Source organism: Salmo salar, chromosome ssa02 (genome assembly GCF_905237065.1).
Source record: "Salmo salar chromosome ssa02, Ssal_v3.1, whole genome shotgun sequence".
Taxonomy (NCBI): Eukaryota; Metazoa; Chordata; class Actinopteri; order Salmoniformes; family Salmonidae; genus Salmo; species Salmo salar.
The window spans coordinates 51923346-51936036 of record NC_059443.1 but is presented as its reverse complement, the minus strand read 5'-3'; the positions used below and the strand labels follow the sequence as shown (position 1 = coordinate 51936036).

Below are 12691 nucleotides of genomic sequence, written 5' to 3'. Positions count from 1 at the left end.
ACCAGGTTAAAGTGGATGACTGGAGATGAAGATGTCTTTTTTCCTGACACTCAAGCTTTTTACTGAGTGTCTCACAGAGGAACAAGGCAGATTCTAGGGGAGGGTGCTGGGTTGGCTATTGCCCCTTCCAACGGTACATTTGGCCCACCCACTCAGAAATGACACAACGTGAGGATTAAGGAATGGTAGGCCCATGTGATCCAACATGTTGATCATGTGACCAACTGTGTCACATTGACCTTTTTAACCAACTAGCAAGTTGAGAGTTGAGCAGCAAGAGGGTCCAGTATCCTAGAGTATACTAGCAGGTTTAAAAAAACTGGTTGTCTTCCCAACAGAAGACCGTGTTAGCCCACTAAGCTAAAACCTTGCTCGGAGAGGTAACACAAGTCTTCACATCTAAGATGATGTTACTCATCTTGCAAGTGCACTTCAGAGAACCATCTCCACTACATATTTATTCTAAATGGTAATAGATTCTCTGCTAGACTGTGTTAGGTCACTAAGCTTACTCGGGGAGCTAACATGCCACCTCCGCCACTTATATATCCTAAACGGTAATAGATTCATTGCTAGTAGACCCCATATGTGCACGTCATTCTATTTCTGCCTGGTCTGGATGAGAGAATCCTAAAATAAACAACAGGCCCTCCTCACAAGTCCTTGTGTCAAGGAAACGGTTTTACGACATGTAGCACATGAATCAAACCGTCATCTGCGCAACATTTTCAGACATTTTCCAGCTTCCCCTCTGTTTTTGTCATCCGGCCTCGGCCGCTATATTCCTCGCGAGGCCTCACCATCCACTCTAAAACTCTCAGCCCCCTTTACTAGTCATTTATCTGAGCTAGTCTCGTTCAAACCAGATGTGAGGGCGTGGTGTACACCGAAAACCAGGACTGCATCCCAAATGACACCCAATTTCCCAGGGTGTGATTTTGGACATACACCAGACGTGGGAACACAAGACCTTCCGCATGAATAGGGGGAATTCTACTCTGTCCAACAGAATCAGCTGGGATGAAAACAATAACCGTTTTACATTCTCTTTCCCTCCCTCTCTTTCTCCCTCTCTGTGAAGAATTTACATATTATCTTTATACCTGTGTTGTTTTATGTTCCCTCTTCCTCCTGTAATCTGTTTTATAGCGTTGTTCCCATTGCTCTTTCCGCCCCCATTTTGAGCCACCACCTAAAGCTTTCAACCACCCTGTGTCCTGACTTACAAATGGTAATTGTCCATGGTCGTATTTATTTGTTGACACCGTAACAAGTCCTTCATCGTTTCGGTCTGTTTGCTTCTGTTTTGTTCATAGAGAACTTGCTTGAGATATGTGTCGGATATTTGCACAAATCTCCCTGTAAAAGGAGCTTACAGAAAAACAGAAATGTTGGATTTAGGTATATGCTGCTCAAGCTGGGATTTGGCCCAAAGAGCACATTGATCTCCAAACAAACATTTCATAGTGTGACAGTGTCGCTTAGCAACAATGCATCAGTCCCAATTAATTTGCTCTTGGTTCATAGCCTCGGGTCTAGACTATAGCAAAGCTGGAGAGTGTCAGAGCACATTCAAACTGTTCTCTGCAAAGTGCTTAATAATAGACCATTCCTATAGTCTATTCTACAGCATTTAGGTTCAGCTACAGCATTAACCGCCGTGGGCTAGAATGTATGTAGTACATCTAAAAGCTCTGTGCCATAACCTGCAGACGCAACGCCCCACCGTGACAGCCTTGAATGACACACACTAACAAACAGCTCACACACTGACACACAACTCATGTACACTAACACACAACTCACACACACTAACAAACAACTAACGTAAGCCTTACGCACTCATTCAAGGATTACGTGAGCGTGTGTTAGTGTGTGTGAGTTGTGTGTTAGTGTGTGCATGAGTTGTGTGTTTGCGTGTGTAAGCCTTGAATATGTGTGAGCTGTGTGTGTGTGTGTGTGTGTTAGTGTGTCATGTCCCAAAGGTGAGGCAGGGCACCTGGCAGGCTGTATTCTCTCAGCTAAGACGAGCTGTGTGAGCTAGAGAACATCAGTGGCTTTAGCCAATCTGTTGAGCTGTCTCCCCAGCCACAACGCACCTGTCGACACCCCTCTTCTTCCCTATCGCTACACCTCTCTAACTCCATTCTCCCTCTCTCACACCCACCAAAGCCATTTTTCTCTCCCTTTTCTTCCTTTTATTTGTTCTGGTCTCTCTCTAGCTCTGTATTGTTCTTCATCTCTTTCTGTCACACTGTCACAACAAAGCACAACACAGCCCTGGGCGGCGGGGCAGAGTACACTAGGTGCCCTTGGCGAGACAGATAAACCGGTGTTATATGATTACGCGGCACAGCGTTATTGTGCAACCCATGACACACACTCAGCTTTAATTGCAGCACCGCTCGCTCGCTTGTGCATGTTTTAGCGCGTGGGTGGAAAGAGAGAGACGACAGGGAGAGGGTTAGCACTTTTGCAGGTCAGCGTTTGGGGGGGGCGTAGGCTACTGGGACTCGGAGCATGGACCGACCACAGTGGCGTGTTTTGTTTACTACTCTTGTTTACGCATAAGTGACGCACATTTTGATGAAAAGCGAAGTCTGTTCAGCCAAGAGGGCTGATAACAGCAAATCCTGCACTGAGCAAAGACCATGCTGCACTGACAAATACACAAAGTCATCATCATCTATATGATCATTTTGTATTATGTAACTGGTATGATATCATTACAGAAAGGCCTTGAGTTTCACAACAAGTAAGAGTTCAGCAAGTAAGCATTTGAGTAACACTACTCCTGACTGTAAAGCCGATTGCACTCGGCTAGACGACTTGGCAAGGCAGTCACAGCGAGAGGTCGGCTTATCCTCTCTTCACACGGGGCAGCCATTTTGGAAATTGATTTGGAAAGGAATCACATCTCAGGCGACCCTGAGAGACCGAAGCGGGGTGTAAAGCCGTTTGTGTGGGTACGAGGGGCTGGGCTGGATGACCTTGTGGTTGAGGAGAGTGCGTTCGACACTCACACACACACTCCGCTTTCCTTCATATTCAGTCGGACTATTGGACAACAACTTGGCGGGAAGCCCGTGCGTGTGTGTGTCTGTGTGTTTATGTGTGAGAGAGAGAGTTGTGAGTGGCTTCAGCTCCCTGCCAATTCCTATTTTTGCCAAGCCAACCAGCTCCTATGTTAGAAGGGATGGGGAGCCAAGTCCAAACATGAATTTGTCATTCTTTGGAGGTCAAACAGAGATGAATCATTTTCAAGGCAGGCAGTTAATGGTTGACAGAATAGCAGTTGATATGCAGTAGAATCCTCCCACTCACACGTTTACAGTATATACCAGATTTTTTTTTTAACTTGTTTTAATTATTTTTCATTACGGGAATAGGGACCTTTTGCAAGACACTGAGTGAATTTCAGGGACACATTATAATGTTGAGGCGTTAAAAACATGCATACATAAATACTTGTGCTCAAGTAATTGTCTATCAATAGTTAACTAAGTAAGCAATGAGGTTTTTCTTCCTGGAAACAAGAAGCAGTGTAGTAATATTGTTTTCTAAAGACTTTTCCAGATGGAAATCTATTGTTACTTTCTTTTCAAATTTTTTACATTGATAAAAAAGACAAAAAACAAATCTCTGATGTTGACGTGTACATAAGCCTGACGAGTTCAGAATTTTCCGAGTTGTTTGGTCTGTCTCCTTTTTGCGGCAACCTCAGTAACACGTACGATAAGGTGTTGTCAAACAAACTGCACTCTGATTGGCTCACCCAACTCCCATCTTGGATTACATCACCACAAAGCATTGTTTTCACCTTCATGCCAAAATCAGTACTCATGGGTAATGCCCCACTGCGACTGTTTCTGTGTCACACGATTGCCCAATGTGCTGGTTAAGGGAGTTACTGATCCGTCAGACCGTGTTCACCTCACTCCGTCAAAGTTAGCCATTACCCCAATGTTAGGTCCAAGGGTAAACTATTAGAGGTTACAGGTAGTAAGTTCACAATGATAAACACAAGTCTAAAGGTCATAGATGATTCCAAGAAGGGGGACCTACTTCGAAAAAGATGTGCTACATGCACATAGAAAATATTCCTGGTCTGGGGTGGTCTAGTAGTTTAAGCCGCTGCCTCTGGAGCACCTGTACAATGTACCACTGCCAGCATGGGTTTGAATCCGTCCCACTGCTCTTTCAGCACCCTTCTACATTTCACCTTTATCTCGATCTATCCAATGAACATCCAAAATACTTAAATATATTTTCAAAATATCGCTGCGAGCAGCAATGAACGGTGTTCACAGGATGACAGAAAGGACACAAGATCAGTTGGATAACAAAGCAAGCACTCTAAACCAAATCTATCCTGATGGACCTTATGGGACACCTACATACAAAGTTCAAGTCTTTAGGTTAAACGGGGCGGCAGATATGAGGGTTTAAGTGAGACTGCCTATAACAACTCCACCTATAGGCCAATCGGTGCCATTCTTTTTGACCAATTTACTCATGGCCTCTAGTTTCTTTTTGCCAAATTCGAAAAAAGTTCTGCTTGAGTAATTTGACCAGGTCAGGAAAAAAATTATCAAAGATATTCGCTGTGAACCGCTAAAAATAAACTATTCCGAAGTGCCATGTAACAAACAAATCTGTAAACCTGTAGCTAGATTGTACTAGTCCAATGAGTGTATGGAATAAACATTAGACAAAAAAGGTTATCCTTGGTGAGTTACCCTGCACAACTACCCTGTACAAAGTGACCCGTCAAAGTTCACAGCCCCTTGTGTGTGGTAATCTTTAGTAGGGCCTGACAATTTCATAGTTAGAGGTCAATCTGACATGAGATAAACACCAATTATTGCCACCCCGTGAACCTTTGGAGTGTCACAATGGGCAATTAGGTGATATCGGGTTCAAGGGCGCTGTGCACTGGTCACATGCCTTCCGAAGTGACATTGCCTTATTGATGCTAAGCCCGCCAGTCCAAGGGCCAAGATTTTATCTCAACGGGACAAGGTATTTATGATGTGTAAATAGAAATACTATGGTGTGGCCTAGATGGTCCAAAGGAAATATCTAACACTCTCAGTAGGAAATTTCACAATGGTTAACAGTGCAATCGATAAAGTTATCTAACCAGTTGTTGTCACTTTGAAAGATTTGGTAAAGACCTTGGATTGTCTATCGATTTCTGCTATAGTTCTCGTATACACATATACCTAACCTGGAAAACGGGTGAATTTGAATGTGACTTTGGTCCGGAAAATACCTTTTGTTTTGGAATTATTTTCTGTGCTTAGCATAGCAGATGACCTCATGGCTGAGGTGAATGGAAGTTTGAAAAAAATGCCAATAGGATGAGGACCTTAAAGCTGAATAGCCTACCGGAGACCTCAGTTGAAACAAAGCCAAGTGTTTATTGGTGGATTTCCGCCTATTGCCATCTTGACAGCAGGTAGCCAGCTGTTTTTCTGCTCGATTGTTCTATCAGAGCTCTCTGCGTTTTTAACAATGGGGAACAATTCCAGGAAAAGGCAGTAGAAAGAGGCCGTCCTTGCTCTTCCGCTGCCTTCGGTCTTCCCTACACTGATTTCTATCTGCTATATTCCCGACTTTGGATACACCGTGAAAAATTACACAAACATATTATGTTACGACAACAACGCCTCACCATTTCCTTGACAACCCTATGTTATCTGTGAAATAATGTAGTCTAACCTTAATGAGGTGTGTGTGTAAGCATGTGAGTGTTTTTGAGCATCCAGTGTATAAACAAAGTCTATGTAATGTCCCCCCAAAACATGGCGCAAGGTAGAACTCCAAACTCAGGAAATAAAGATGTACTGATCCAACTCCAGGTTCTCTACTTGAGCATCATCATCATTTGGCTGCAGAACAGTCATCAGTTAGGTTTGCAAGCTTGGTTGAAGCACTGATGAGTAGCTTGATGTAATGACAGTCAGCAAGACACAATGCAAAGCCTGATACTGCACTTTGGGTTATGAGAGTTCTGCACCATTTCCACTCCACTAGAAGTGCCCATAGGCCCTTGGCAGCGGTCCCCAGTTGGCAGTGGCCCTGCAAGATTAGCAACTCTGCTAGCATATGCTGCCCCCCAGCTAGAGATGGGAAATGATGCAACGAGTTGAATGCGGACTCTGCTCTGACTACTCATATATCTAGCCTGACTTTCCCAATCAAGAAAGGCAAAGCTGACTTTCATTTTATAAACTAAAGGCATTGCAGAATATTGCTCCTGTTGTGAGCTTCACTTTGCTATTTCAGCGCCACAGTGTAGGTGAGAGTTTAGATTTTTTCTCTCCGAGCGTAGGCCTCCCCTTTTCGAGCACTGTGAAATTGTAATGGGTTTAGCGGTCTGTTGTGTGTGTGTGAAGGTTCTGCCTTTTGACCGGAATCAGCAGCTAGCTCCTTTTTCTAGGAAAAAGGGAAGAGGAGGAAAATATGTGAATTTATTATAATTATTTTATTCATCCTCAGAAAGAAAGGGCACCCAATCAATGACAATTAAAAAAAATAATATGGGCAGTCATACGCTCTCTAAGGAGGGCTTATATACAGTGTGGGTTGTTGATGGTTTGTGACTTTTGAGGCCCATATTACACAGTATAAAAAGGGTAGTCATAGATGTCATAACCCTAATTGCATCAACTCAACTGTCAGTCATGGTTAATATCTGGCAAGCAAACTCACACGCATGCATACACACACACACACACACACACACACACACACACACACACACACACACACACACACACACACACACACACACACCTCCCCGTTGATAAAAGACAGAAAAACCCCAACCCACACAATGCAGGCTTGTGACATCAGTTGTGACCCAACACAAACCTCCATGCCTTGGTTATCTCTCAAAACATTGAAAAGAAAATAGAAAAGGAAACACACACACACACACACACTAGTGTATGAATGGCAGCCCCCAAACATAGCACTAAATCAACACCATGTGCTGAGGACAATAGAAAGAGAATGGGGGTGGGGACCCAGGCTAGCCACAGGGCGAGTGTGTGTGCATGTCTGCATGTGTATGTGCTTGTCTCTGTGTGTGTGTGTGCATTCATGTGTGTAGCAGTGTGTGTGTAGTGAGCGAGGGGAGTTTACAGAACGATGAGACTCAGACAGCCCCTGCTTACTCAGCAACTACCGTGCCAGGGCTTATTTCAATCGCTCTTTTTTTAAATGAATCGCGTCGCGCCGGCCCCACTGAATAGCCCTGAGGTTTGTCAGACCCTTCACAGCTGACTGGCCTGATATATGCCTGACAGGAAAGCAGGGCGCTTGGCGTGAGAGAGAAAGAGAGTGAGTGAAGGAGGGGGGAGAGTAGGCCTTGAGGCCAGAGAGAGAGAGAGAGAGAGCTGGCAAGAATGAAAAAACATATAATTTCTTCCCTCAGCCCCATGCAGAAGGAGGGGAAAAAGCCTGCTGTGTGTCGTGACTGTTTACAAGTCACCCAGCTCAAAGGTCAAATCAGGGCAGCCTTTGTCCCTGCTGCTGCTGCTTTGAGTTGTTGTTGTTGTCGTCCTGGAAGCACAACCAGATGTCACCCCAACGTCCTTTTGATTCACTTCACCCTTCTCTTTTTCTTCCCTCTATTTTTCTTTTTCCTTCTTTCGTTCTTTCCACTCTTCTGTAACAGCGGGAGAACAGACAGGGTTGACCCAGATTTTCAATTGTGTATGTGGTGGCACGCAGGGATGGAGGGAGGGATGAAGGGAGAGAAAGGGGGATGAGGGGGGAGAAAGGCAGAGAAAGGACTTTAAAGGACTCAGGATAGAGTGGTTTTGCTTTGTGAGTAATGCAACACTCCAGTGGATGAGATTTATCTGGAACAGTCCACATTCAAAAATTGTATGGTGTAAATACTATAGTATTCACTGTAGTGTTTTAACAGACTTTATTTACTGTAGTATACTATCGTATTTACAGTTAACTACAGTATATATACTGTACTAAAAGAAAAATGTAGTATATATTATAGTAATTAATGTAGTGTTTTTGCGGATTGTAGTATACTGTAGTATTTACCTTAGTGATTTTGCAGACTGTAGTATACATTTGTGGACATAACTGTAGTATTTACTATAGTGTTTTTGTTTTATTATCTTTGACATAGAAGTGGAGGCTTTCTCATTGAGGAAACCTACTGGACAAATACTAAAAGAGCCAATTGTTCATAACTTGTAGGTAGGTAGGACTGGGGTCTGAACAGATAGTTTAGCTCTTTACATTTCTTCTGCTTTTTTCTATAACCTGTAAGTAACACGATATATGATCTATACTTGGCATGTAGTTTTCTCACTTATGTATATGGGGGGGGGGGAATATGCTAATTAAATACTGTATTATTAGGCAAGTCAGTTAAGAACATATTCTTATTTACAATGATGGCCTACCCGGCTAAACTCGGACGACGCTGGGCGAATTGTGCGCCGCCCTTTGGGACTCCCAATCACGGCCGGATGTGATGCAGCCTGGATAAAGTGCGACAAAATATTTTGCTGTCCGACCAAGACTTTTATTTTGAGTGCAGATCTGTCTTTCGTATCAGCATCGACACATGCCTCAACGACACACTTAGCAAACATTTTATCTACGTGCTGTTTTAGGAAACGCATGTCACATCTTCGGCCGTTGTAGGAAAGATGCATTGTTAAAACACCCACAATCCTAAAATCCATCGCTATCAGGAAACCGAGCCCAGGTAACTTTACCAGCATATCCAAACATTTGGGGGCACAGAAAGAAAGGAAAAGGGATAGCTTCTTCTGGAGATCAACAATCATCGCAATGAATGAATGACAGATCTCTTGCATGTTGTCATCACAAACCTGACGTTTTTAAAGAGACATTGTACAATTCAATGTAATGCATCTCAATAGGACAATTGTGCTTTTACACAATGTAAAAAATCTAATATTCCACAAATTACTTTCTAATTTCAATGATAGGTATTCATATCAACATTTGATCTTTTATAATAAACAAATGTCTTTACAGTGTTACATTTTCGTTTCTAGGGCACAACATGGGCTTCAAAAGTAGCTAGAATTCATATAGGCTGTATCTCAATCAATTAAAAAAATATTTGTTTCTTATTCTCCTAAATTTCACGTGGAGCTCCTAACATTTTTAAATTAGGAGCATCAGTGCTCCCAAATTTTTTTTAAATGTAGAGCCTTGGCCATAGTTCACCTCGCTCTACGGCTTATACAGTAGCAGGGGGTGAAACGTCTATTGTGGAGAGACAGACTTTCTCCTGAATGTAATGAGCTTCTTTATCTTGAGGTCTATGAAAAATAAATATAGCTCAAGTTCACTGACTTCTCACCATGTTAAAGCTCTATTCTCATCCTCCCAGACCACCTCATTTACTCGCACCTACATCAACTGTTCTAGGTCCAGCTTAACCCCTTTCATATTTAACCATCTCCTTTCACTCTTATCTATGAACTGTTCTAGGACCAGGCTTAACTTACTTTCACATGTTCAACCATTGTTTGAAAAAAAATCTATTTTATTCTTGACATTCACATTGTTCACAATTATTTTTTTTTAGGTCAGTTTTCCTCAATCTCAACCACCTTGTTCTGTCCTCTCTTCCACTCCCTTCATTCCTTTCTCTCTTCAATGTTTAACAATGAGACATCTCCCATGCTGAGGTGAAATGGATCTCTCCACCCATCTATCGCCCTGTTCTTGCTGAGGCAACCGGATCTCGCTGAGAGAAGCTGACCCACAACTTCACAGGGGATCGGGTGGCGGCCATATTGAATTGGCTGAATGAGTGCGACGGTGTTCGTTTACCGTCTTCCCCAATAGGACAGGACAATAGGGAGAGACAGGCGAGAGGCCCTTGCTCAGCGAGGTAGACAGACAGGGCATTGAAGGGATGGGGATGGGTCATTGTAGGGTAAAGGTGTACCAGCTAACACGTGCTTAGCATAGCATAGCGCTAACTCCATACTGACAATGAATGGAATTGTGTGTCTGCGCTTGTTGTGATGTTCACTTATCCTGGGACTGCAGGTTTGATGGCTAAGCCTTGTACTAACAGAGGGAATTTAAAGTAGAACAATATGGTCCCTTTTCGAATCAATATGCTTATTTGTCAGGTCAGGGCTATGAGTGAATATGTTAGGATTGTTAGCATCCACAACAGTGGCATCATTAGTCCTGGGCTTCCGGGGCTTCAGCCAAGGATGATTTTGGTCCAGCCTCGGATGTTTCCATTTTTTTTATTTTAAACTGATATGAGTTTTCATAACCAAACGCGTTATGCAGTATATAAAAGACACAGAAGTTAGGTTGAAAATACTGTGTCCCTGAAAACAGGTTACTCTGCTTTCTGTCGACTCTGCGGAGTGCCTCTGGAGTGACGCGGTTCCTGCTGTGATTGGTCGAGATTTCACAACGCACTGGACGCTCATGTCCCTTAACCCCTCCCCACCCCTACAACACCGATTAGATGTCAATTTCATCACTAAGCAAAACTCTTGTAACTCAGTCAGTCTGCAGCATAGCACAGAGCAAATATGGATATTCTGAACTTCTTCAGAAAGATAAGCAAAAAAGTGATCTGTTTGAGCAAGTTGAGCACGAGCAGGCAGCAATGAATGAGGTGGAGAGGGCAGAACAGCCATAAAGTCAAAGTTCAGCAATAGCAGCAGAGTTAGCCACAGGTTTGTGCAGGGTTGGTGGTAGCTAACTAGCTAGCTAGTCTCGCTCTGCATAAGGTTTGGCTAATGCTAATAAGCTACCATTAGCACTCAGCATCCTTAAGCTATTGGTTGTTGGTCAGAGTAATTTAACAATATATTTAGTGAAAGGGCAAGGTAAGGATGTTGATATAAGTCAATATAAGTGCCCTTTATTAAATTGGTGAAATTGTTTTACTGAGCTTTAATTTTTATTACCCATTTTAATCACTTAGCAACTTATTTTTTCTATTGTTGTCCTGGATGGAAGTTAAGCTCCATGCCATCCAGGACCTATATCCCAGGCAGTATCAGAGGAAGGCCCTAAAAATGGTCAAAGACTCCTGCCACCCAAGTCATAGACTATTCTCTCTGCTACCGCACGGCAAGAAGTACCAGAGCACTGAGTCTGGGACCAAAAAGCTCCTGAACAGCCTCTACCCCCAAGTCATAAGATTGCTGAACAATTAATGAAATTGCAACCCGGACAATTTGAATTGACCCCCTTTTTTTGCACAGACTCTACACACATACTCATACATACATTGCCCTCCTAAAATATTGGAACAGTGACGCGTATTGTTTTGTCTCTGTACTAAAGCACTTTGGATTTGAAATGATACCATGACCATGATGTTAAAGTGCAGACTGTCAGCTTCATCCATATCGATTGAACTGTTTCGAAATTACAGCACCTTGTGTACATGGTCCCCCCATTTTAGGGGACCGAAAGTATTGGGACAAATTCACTTATGTGTATTAAAGTAGTAGAAAGTTAAGTATTTGGTCCCATATTCATAGCGCGCAATGATTACATCAAGCTTGTGACTCTACAAATTGGTTGGATGCATTTGCTGTTTGTTTTGGTTGTTTCAGATTATTTTGTGCCGAATAGAAATGAATGGTAAATATGTTTCCTTTTGGAGTCTCTTTTATTGTAAATAAGAATTGAATATACAGTACCAGTCAAAAGTTTGGGCACACCTACTCATTCAAGGGTTTTTCTTTATTTGTACTATTTTCTACATTGTAGAATAAGAGTGAAGACATCATAACTATTAAAGAACACATATGGAATCAGGTGTAACCAAAAAAGTGTTAAACAAATCAAAATATATTTTAGATTCTTCAAAGTAGCTAGCCTTTCCCTTGATTACAGCTTTGCACACTCTTGGCATTCTCTCAACCAGCTTAATGAGGAATGCTTTTCCAACAGTCTTGAAGAAGTTCCCACATATGCTGAGCACTTGTTAGCTGCTTTTCCTTCACTCTGTGGTCCAACTCATCCCAAACCATCTCAATTGGGTTGAGGTCGGGTGATTGTGGAGGCCAGGTCATTTGATGCATCACTCTCCTTCTTGGTAAAATATCCCTTACACAGCCTGGAGGTGTGTTTTGGGTCATTGTCTTGTTGAAAAACAAATGATAGTCCCACTAAGTACAAACCAGATGGGATGATGTATTGCTGCAGAATGCTGTGGTAGCCATGCTGGTTAAGTGTGCCTTGAATTCTAAATAAATCACAGACAGTGTCACCAGCAAAGCACCCCCACACCATCACACCTCCTCCTCCATGCTTCACGGTGGGAACCACACATGCATAGATCATCCGTTCACCGTCTCTGCGTCTCAAAAGACACAGTGGTTGGAACCAAAAATCTCAAATTTGAACATCAGACCAAAGGACAGATTTCCACCGGTCTAATGTCCATTGCTTGTGTTTCTTGGCCCAAGCAATTCTCTTCTAATATTGGTGTCCTTTAGTAGTGGTTTCTTTGCAGCAATTCGAACATGAATGCCTGATTCACATAGTCTCCTCTGAACAGTTGATGTTGAGATGTGTCTGTTACTTGAACTCTGTGAAGCATTTATTTGGGCTGCAATCTAAGGTGCAGTTAACACTAATGAACGTATCCTCTGCAACAGAGGTAACTCTGGGTCTTCCT

General features: G+C 42.8%; 1 non-coding gene across 1 annotated transcript; it reads right to left on the bottom strand.

Annotated features, from left to right (window-relative positions):
• Nucleotides 1-8168: 8168 nt before the first annotated feature.
• Nucleotides 8169-8223, bottom strand: LOC123740250 (U7 small nuclear RNA). The gene has a single exon (XR_006768255.1). It is a non-coding gene; the product is annotated as a U7 small nuclear RNA (small nuclear RNA).
• Nucleotides 8224-12691: the final 4468 nt, after the last annotated feature.